General features: G+C 38.2%; 1 long non-coding RNA gene across 1 annotated transcript in view; it reads left to right on the top strand.

Annotated features, from left to right (window-relative positions):
* Positions 1-453: 453 nt before the first annotated feature.
* LOC118523007 (uncharacterized) overlaps positions 454-9,490 on the top strand; it is a 47,577-nt gene continuing 38,540 nt past the window's right edge. Inside the window, exon 1 of the long non-coding RNA XR_004910884.2 lies at positions 454-711. This is a non-coding gene — a long non-coding RNA (uncharacterized LOC118523007). The remainder of the gene's footprint in view (positions 712-9,490) is intronic.

Here is a 9,490-nt window from a genome sequence, read left to right as displayed (position 1 = left end):
GTAACCAACAAGAATAAAAGTAAAAAGAGTAATCCCTACAATATGTAAAGCCTTAATGGTTAAAAGCGTGTGGTAGTGACACATGAATAGATAAAGAAACAGATTGATAAATTCAGAAACAGACCCAAGTGCACACATGAGTTTAGTACAGGTTGCTTCAGAGGCATTTCAGATTTGGTTGCAGACTGCCACAACAGAATGGATATTGCAACTAAATGATGATTCAAGCGAATTTTTTGGTTTCCCAGTGTGCATAAAAGTTATGTTTAGAGAGTGCCCCTCTATTTGCTAGATGGCATGTGGCCCGATTCATGAATCATTTAGTAAAGTCAATTAGGTCTTTAAAATTGACTCTGTTGAGGGCACCTGGGTGGCTCAGTCGTTAAGCGTCTGCCTTCGGCTCAGGTCATGGTCCCAGGGTCCTGGGATCGAGTCCCACATCGGGCTCCCTGCTCGGCGGGAGGCCTGCTTCTCCCTCTCCCACTCCCCCTGCTTGTGTTCCTGCTCTCGCTACCTCTCTGTCAAATAAATAAATAAAATCTTATAAAAAAAAAAAATTGACTCTGTTGAATTTTTGTTACCAGATTTGGTGGCAGCGCCAGGATCTGAATTGAACTTCCAGCAGCATTCAAGGACAAGAGAGAAGCAGAAGCATGGTATCCACGAGCCCTTGGAATTCACCATCTTTCTTGCTGTTTTCGAGGTGTGTAGGTAAGTTCCTCTTGGTTCTGAGTTCACTCTTTTTTGGATTTGAGCTCTTGATCTAACTGGCTTTCCTTTACAAGGTAAGTCAGCTTGAGCTGGCAGATGGTTCTGCCTGGAGCCCAGTTGGGCTGGCATATTTACCTGGAGCTCAGCTGAGCTGCCAGAAGAGTCTGCCCAGAGCCGGGTCCCTGGCTTTTCAGACTATGATTCCCTGGGTGGAAAACTTCAGCAAGCTTCCAGGGGAATTGTTGGTGAACACAGGGCCTTCTTGTGGCCAGGATGCGGGATTGTCCGTCTGTTCAAGTACACACATTAGTCTTATTTTGTATAGATTTTGGCTATACAGAGGCTATTACTAGCAGGGATCTTGGAAGCCAAAACGCTACAAAAATTGGTAGGCACCGACTGAGCATTTAAAGGCTATTAAAGCACTCACCACCTCGAGAAGACTCCCGTGATAGGATCAGTTGGTCACAGAATGGGTTAGATTGACACCAGGTCACCTGACAACCTCAAGAAGACTTCCGTGCAATGAGGTTCACTGGAAACCACACACAATCCCCAACTGCACAGCACTTCCCTTTTAGGTATTAGTTCGGTTCCGAGAAACCCAAGGGCTTAGCTAATAGGAACCTTAAATTCTAAAGAATCAAGCATGCCACCTTTGATGCACCTCTTATTTTCCATCTAAGACCTATAGTCCCGGAAGTTGCAGCAAACTAGCAAAAATAGCAAAACCTGACTGAGCTTGTTTTGTGTCCTGAGCAATTTGGTTTGGTAACTATCGTGCTGGGGCCCCTGGATAAGGCTGGACAGAAATGTGGGCTAACCTCATTTGCAGCTACATTTGGCCAGACAGAAATGCAGGTTCACCCCATCTGTGGCTGGGGTTCTACCGAACTGCTGCCAGCCCTCAGGAATTACAGTAGCCATTATGGAGAACATTCCAATTAGATGAGATTCTTTAAGAAGTGGACTTGGAAGTAAGGATTCCCAAATCAAACAAAATGAGATACCGGTAAGTTTCTTGTTTTGTTTTAATGCCAGCATAGTTAACTTACAGTGTTAAACGAGTTTCAGGTGTACGGTGTAGTGATTCAGCAACTCTATACATTACTCAGTGCTCATCGAGATAAACATACTCTTAATCCCCTTTACTGATTTCACCCATCCCCCCACCCACCTCCCCTCTGGTAACCATCTGTTTGTTCTCCATAGTTAAGAGTTTGTGTTTTGGTTTGTCTCTTTTTTTCCTTTGTTCATTTGTTTTGTTTCTTAAATTCTTTGTGAATGAAATCATATGGTATTTGTCTGTCTCTGATCTATTTAGCTTAGCATTATACTCTCTAGGATACATCCATGTTGCAAATGGCAGATTTCATTGTTTTTTATGGCTCAATAATATGCCTTTGTATATATATGTAAAACATCTTCTTTATCCACTCATCTATCATTGGACACTTGGGCTGCCCAAGGAATACCTATTTTAATTGGCATGGAGAAGTCTCTAAATGTTAAAAAATTCCGAAGTAGTTTCATTGAAAGATTCATTACAAAAGGCTAATTAAAAAGAGAAAAGTTACCTAAAATGAGACTATAAGATGGACATAACTCCTACTACTCCCCTCTATCATTTGAGTACTTATCCTAACACTCCTCTGTGTGAATTATGTTTTTACTCTGCAGAGACTATGAAACAGTTACCTTTTAAAATAAGGCCACTCAGGGCTATACGTGATCCCTCCCTCGTCAAAGTTCAAACTAAGGACCATAGTTAAAGAATTTCTTAAACCTAGGGAGGATCCACAAGAGGTTTTGTAAAACTCCCGAGCCCAGTCAAGAGAAATACAAATTTTCATCGCCTCTTCCTTTCTTAAAAAAAAAAAGTTATGTTTACACTATAGTCCAGTAACTGTGCAATAGCATTATGTCTAATAAAAATGTACATACTGTATTGCTAAAAAATGCTAACCATCATGTAGGCCATAATCTTTGTGCTGGTAGAGGGTCTTCCCTCAGTGTAGATGGCTGCTGACTGATCAGGGTGGTGGTTGCTGAAGGTCAGGGTGGCTGTGGGAATTTCCCAAAATAAGACAACAGCTGAATTGCCACATGGATTGACACTTCCTTTCACAAATGATTTCTCTGTAGCATTCAATACTGTTTGATAGCATTTTACCCACAATAAAACTTCTTTCAATATTGAAGTCAATCCTCTTCAACTCTGTCACTGTTTATCAACTGAGTATATGTAATGTTCTAAATTTTTTGTTGTCATTTCAACAATATTCACAGTGTTTTCACCAGGAGTAAATTCCATCTCAAGAAACCACTTTCTTTGCCCATCCATAAGAAGCAACTCATCTCTTCAAGTTTGATCAGGAGATTGCAGCAATTCAGTCCCATCTTCAGGCTCCACTTCTAATTCTAGTTCTCTTACTATTTCCACCACATCTGCAGTTCCTTCCTCCACTGAAGTCTTGAACCCCTCAAAGTGTCAACCCGTGGAGGCTGGAACCAACTTCTTCCAAACTCCTGTTCCTGTTGACATTTGGAGCTCTTCCCATGAATCATGAGTGTTCTTAATGGCATCTAGAAGTGAATCCTTTCCAGAAGATTTTCAACTTACTTTGCCCAGACCCGTCAAAGGAATCAGTCTCTAGGGCAGCTATGGCTTTATGAATTTCTTAAATAATAAGACTTGAAAGTTGAAATAACTCTTTGATCCCTGGGCTGCAGATGGCCATTGTTTTAGCAAGCTGTTGTCCATCTCCATCAGAGTTTTTAGGTGACCGGGTACGTTGGTAATGAGCAGTCATATTTTGAATCTTTTTTCTCAGTAGTAGTTCTCAACAGTGGGCTTAAAACATTCAGCACACCATGTTGAAAACATGTGCTGTCCTTCAGGCTTTGTTATTCCTCTCATAGAGCACAGGCAGAGTAGATTTATCATTATTTTTAAGGGCCCTAGGATTTTCAAGAATGGTAAATGAGCTTTAACTTAAAGTCACCACTGCATTAGCCCCTAGTAAGAGAGTCAGCCTGTCCTTGGAAACTTTAAAGCCAGGCATTAACTTCTCTTCTCTAGCCACCGAGGTCCTAGATGGCTTCTTCTCTGAATTTAGAGAAGACTGTTTCCTCTACAATGAAAATCTGTTGTTGAGTGTAGCCACCTTCACAAATTATCTTGGTTAGATCTTCTGGATCACTTGCTGCAGCTTCTCCATCAGCATTTGCTGCTTATCTTGCACTTTTATGTAATGGAGACAGCTTCTTTCCTTCAACCTCATGAACCATCCTCTACCAGCTTCAAATTTGCCTTCTGCAGCTTCCTTACCTCTCTGAGCTTCCATAGAATTGAAAAGAGTCAGGGCCTTGCTCTGGATTAGGCTTTGGCTTGAGAGAATGTTGTGGCTGGTTTGATCTTCCATTCAGCCCACTGCAACTGCCTTTATATCAGCAATAAGACTGTTTCACTTTCTTATCATTTATATGTTCACCAAAGTAGCACTTTTCATTTCCTTCAAGTACTTTTCCTTTGCTCTCACAACTTGGCTGATTATTTGGCTCAAGTCACCTAGCTTTCAGCCTTTCATGGCTTTTGACGGGACTTTCCCAGTAAGCTTAATCATTTCTAGCTTTGGTTTTCAAGTGAAAGCCATGCAACTCTTTCTTTCACTTGAACATTTAGAGGCCGTTGTAGGGTTACTAATTGGCCTAATTTTAATATCACTGGGTCTCAGGAAATAGAAAGGCCTGAGGAGAGGGAAAGAGAAGGGGAACAGCTGGTCGACTGAGCAGTCAGAACCCATACAGTATTTTCCGACTAAGTTCACCGTCTTATATGGCCATGGTTCATGGTGCCCCAAAACAATCACAATAGTAACACTAAGGATCACTGATCACAGATCACCATAACAAATATCATCATAATTAAAAAGTTTGAAATATTGCTAGAATTACCAAAATGTGACACAGAGACCTGAAGTGAGCAAATGCTATTGAAAAATGAGACTGATAGACTTGCTCAATACAGGGCTGCCACAAACCTTCAATTTGTAAAATAAAATAAAAAAAATGCAGTATCTGCAAAGTGCAATGAAGAGAAGCACAATAAAACAAGATCTGCCTGTATACGGCACAGGTGGCATCTCAAGTCTGGGTGAGGAAGAGGGACAGTGTTGGGGCGCCTGGGTGGCTCAGTCGTTAAACGTCTGCCTTCGGCTCAAGTCATGATCCTGGGGTCCTGGGATGGAGCCCCATGTTGGGCTCCCTGCTCCGCAGGAAGCCTGCTTCTCGCTCTCCTACTCCCCCTGCTTGTGTTCCCTCTCTCGCTGTCTCTCTCTCTCTGTCAAATAAATAAATAAAATCTTTAAATAAATGGTGTGGGAACAGCTAGGTAAACTTTTGAAAAAAATTTAGGTCAAATCCATACTTCACATTGTACACCAAGATAAATTTCAAATAGAGCAAAGGTTTAAGTGTTAGCAACCACAGCTAAAGAAACTAATCATCCATACTCCCATTGTTAGCCTCTATGAGGATATTTGATTCCCACCGCTTGATATTTTCAAACTTTTTGATATTTGCAAATTTAATGGGAAGCTTGCATTTTCCTGATTACTGCAGTTTAAGCTGCTTTTTCTGTGTTTATTAACTATCTGGATGTCCTATTCTGTGAAATTACCTGTTCGAATCTTTTATCCACTTATTCCTATTTGGTTGTTTGTCTTTTTCATATTGATTATTTTAGGGTTCCTGTTTACTTCCTAGAAAACAATGTGTTGTTTGCTTTATATGAGACAATTATTTTCTTCTATATTAGGGCTTATCTTTTAATTTTATATGTGGCTTCTCATGTGCACCTGTTTGTTATTTTGATGGAGTCAAATTGTCATTCTTTTCCTTTATGATTTTTGCTTTTTGTGTTCTTTTGAAGAGGACTTCCTGGCCTAAAGGTCATAAGGATATTCTCCTGTCTTCTCTTATGAAGGAAAAGAAAAAAAAAAAGAGGAGAAAAAGGAGAGGAAGGATAAGAAGGAAAAAGGAAATACTTGATTTTTTAAAGCTAATGCATACATAGAAGTGCTGGAAAAAATTGGGGAGAATTCCTTTATAACTTTAAAATGGGAAGGTTTTTCTAAAAATGACTCAAAAACTCTAGTCATAAAATTAGAATTGATAAATTTTTAAAGCTTTTTTTAAACTTCTGCAGCAAAGCATACCATAAGCAGAGCAAATGAGAAACTGAGGACAAGTTTGTAATTTATATCACAGACCAAGCTCCATACTATAAAAAGAGTGCCTAGAAAACAATTAGAAAATATAGTGACACAATAGAAAATTGTTAAAATACATTAATAGACAGTTGATAGAAGATGAAATACCAAGTACAATTTAATTGTACAAAGTACAGTGTACAATTTAATTGTACAATGAGACAAATACCAACTTACAATAAGCTACAAGTCCATTTTTCATCTAGCAGTTTAACACAAACTTGAAAATTTTGACTACACAGTCTACTGACAAGACAATGGGAAAATAGACACTCATTCATTGCTAGTGGGAATGTAAATTGGCACAATGCCTATGAAAGGCATTTTGGAAAAAAAATTTTAATTACAAATACATATAATCTTTTGCTAAGCAGTTCCACCTCTGTTGAGTGTATCTTACACTTACACGTGGTGAAAATAAACAATATTATTCATTGCAACGTTGTTTACAAAAGAAAAGGACTCAAATGTTCTATCATTAACAGGGATTGGATTAGAAAAAATTGTTCAACAGCAATCTATGCACCAATAAAAAACAGTGAGGAAACTGTCTATACATACACATCTGAGAAATGTACTGTTAACTGAACAAAGCAAATTGGGAAAAAAATGGGTAGGAGGCAAACTTTTGTATAGAGAAGATAGGAATATATATTTTTATTGGCTTGTATTTGCCTAAAATAACTCTGGAAAAATACAAAATTAATGATAGGGTTACCAGTGTGTGAATAAAGGTAGGGAGGAATAGGGGGAAAGCAGACTGATAGAAGGCAGGTTTTGCAGACTACACATACTTACATGTTTCTGTTCTAATTTTTGAAAGATGATTTTATTACCTATTGAATGGATTACATTTAAAAAATCAATTTCCTTAAAAATGACTAAAATTAATAATATTAAATTAGGTTAAAAAAATAGAAGCCAAACAATAAAACTATACCTTTGACTACTTTTCTACCTCTGTCAGGGTTTGAAAAGTTACACTTTTTAGAAATATGGTGGTGAAGCGATGCCCCTGAAAAAAGTTCTAGTATGCTGCTATTTTTACATGTCAAAACAAATGAAGTTTCCTGAGATATTTCAGGACAGATATTATAAATTTAAAAATGTTTTTTCTAAAGTAGACTATGAAGAGGTGAAATAATTTATGGTAAGCTGAAGCAGTGGAAATATTCCATGCAGTGCAAAAATGTCAACTTCAGAATTATTCTGAATATTACATATAAAGGAAAAAAAAAACCAAGTTTGCCATTAAATGATCAACTGACAACTCGAAGCAGAATATACTGAAATGCATAATGTTTTATTATCATATCTATTTCTTGCAATTCAGAAAAACCATAAAGAATATCGTCTAAATCTATAATCTAATGCATAACGTGATAACACATTTCTAAAGTAAGTTTGAAAATGAGTCAGCCTTATGAGTCTGAGTGACATTTTGTCACTGATTTAAAGGAAAACGCTGTCTCTGTTAAGATCTTATAATACATATAATAAAGAAAAACACAGTATAAGTTTAGACAAATTTGAGAATTTTATCACCTTAACATCAGGGTGTTAATGCCTATGGAAGCACAAATATTTGAACTATTCCTTTCATTATGTCAGATGACAAGAAAGGTACCTGAAAATTGTCTTATTTGTTCAGGTAAATTAAATAACGTCAGATCTATGAGTGATGTGCTTATCATTATAGGATCTAGATGTTCAGAGTATCATGGGCTAGAATAACATTTGTAATGGTGTGAAAATGAAATATTTCAACATTGGTGTTTTCCCTGAAAGGATTTGTTTTCATGGTTACTCTTGTTCTGTTGGACTAGCTAGCTGGCTTATGGGTCTTACCTATAGAAACAAAACCCTAAAACAACAACAACAATAACAACAACAACAACAACAGCAAAAGTCACTTTAATTAAGTACAGCAAAGGTAAAAAAAACAAAGGGGGCATTAAAAATGGATAGATGGGTGAGGAAAGATGTTCCTTGGGGCCTACCTTGTGTTACTTAACTCATCTATAATTTTTAGGGCTGAATCTTAATTGTTCTCACAGAAGAGCATAGACAGTACACATGAATGAATGACCACAGGATGGGGCCAAAGGCGAGGACAGTTGAAATTCATTCAATGGCAGAACAAAAAAGAAAGGAAAAAGAAAGAAAGAAAAAGACATTCTCAAGACATTTCATTACAGATTTTATGGAGATAATTTGATTTAGTCTTCACTGATTTTTCTTTAGGCTTTGGCATTTTTATGTGTTAAAGGAAAAAAACCAGTGGTTAATTTTAAGAGGTGAGTGGGGAGGAAGAATGCCCTGTCCTGGGGGCCCCGATCAGCATGAGTCCTGCTCCATAAAGGTTCTTGGCCTTGAAGGCACTGTGGCTCCACCCAGGGCTTCAAGGGTGGATGTCACCTTGACCAGGAGAGAAGCAGGTTAGTGGGAGGGGTTATAGCCACTGACTCTGCTACTATATGGCCAGATTCCTTTTTTTTTTTTTTTTTTAAAGATTTTATTTATTTATTTGACAGAGAGAGACACAGCGAGAGAAGGAACACAAGCAAGGGGAGTGGGAGAGGGAGAAGCAGGCTTCCCGCGGAGCAGGGAGCCCGATGCGGGGCTCGATCCCAGGACGCTGGGATCATGACCTGAGCCGAAGGCAGACGCTTAACGACTGAGCCACCCAGGCGCCCCCTGGCCAGATTCCTTTTATTTGGCAAGAGAATCCGTATCATTCTTCTGATACTTAAATATTAAAAAATCCGTATCATTCTTCCACATATGAGTGCACTCGTGTGGTATTTGTCCTTCTCTGACTGATTTATTTCACCACTATTTCTAAAGGGCCCAATTTGGAAGAGAGGTATTTTGGAGAACTTAAGGTTATTACCAATTGAGTATTTTCTAAGGGTAAAACATCATTTTGGAGAAAAAATATTTTATGTGTTTCAGCTACCACTTCCCATTTTTGATTATGCAATAAAATGCTACCTGATAATTATATATGTATATATTTATATACACTTATACGTGATTATACATGATTTATATAAATATAATACTACATAGTAGTGGTATGCATGTGTGGTGACAGCAAGAATACAAACAGGCAGCACAGTCTGATACCTTTGACTTCAGTCAAGGTACCCAGACTCCCTTCAGTTTTTTCCAGGTTTTTTGAGATAAAATTGACATATCACACTGTGTAAGTTTAAGATATACAATGTGATGATTTAACAAACATATATATTGTGAAATGTTTACAACAGTAAGGTTGGTTAATACACCCTTTACCTCATGTAATGACCGTTTTGTTATTGTGGTGGTGGTGGTGGTGCAATACAGTATGTTAACTATAGTCGTCATGCGGTCCCTCAGATCCCTGGAACTTGCTTCTGTTATAACCGAAAGCCTGTACACTTTGACCAACATCTCCCTGTGTTTCCCACCCCTCATCCTTCAACAACCACCATTCTACTCTCCATTTCTATGAGTTTGCTGTT

Source organism: Halichoerus grypus, chromosome 2 (genome assembly GCF_964656455.1).
Source record: "Halichoerus grypus chromosome 2, mHalGry1.hap1.1, whole genome shotgun sequence".
Taxonomy (NCBI): Eukaryota; Metazoa; Chordata; class Mammalia; order Carnivora; family Phocidae; genus Halichoerus; species Halichoerus grypus.
Note: the sequence above shows the minus strand (reverse complement) of the source record. Positions and strands in the feature narration are given on the sequence as shown.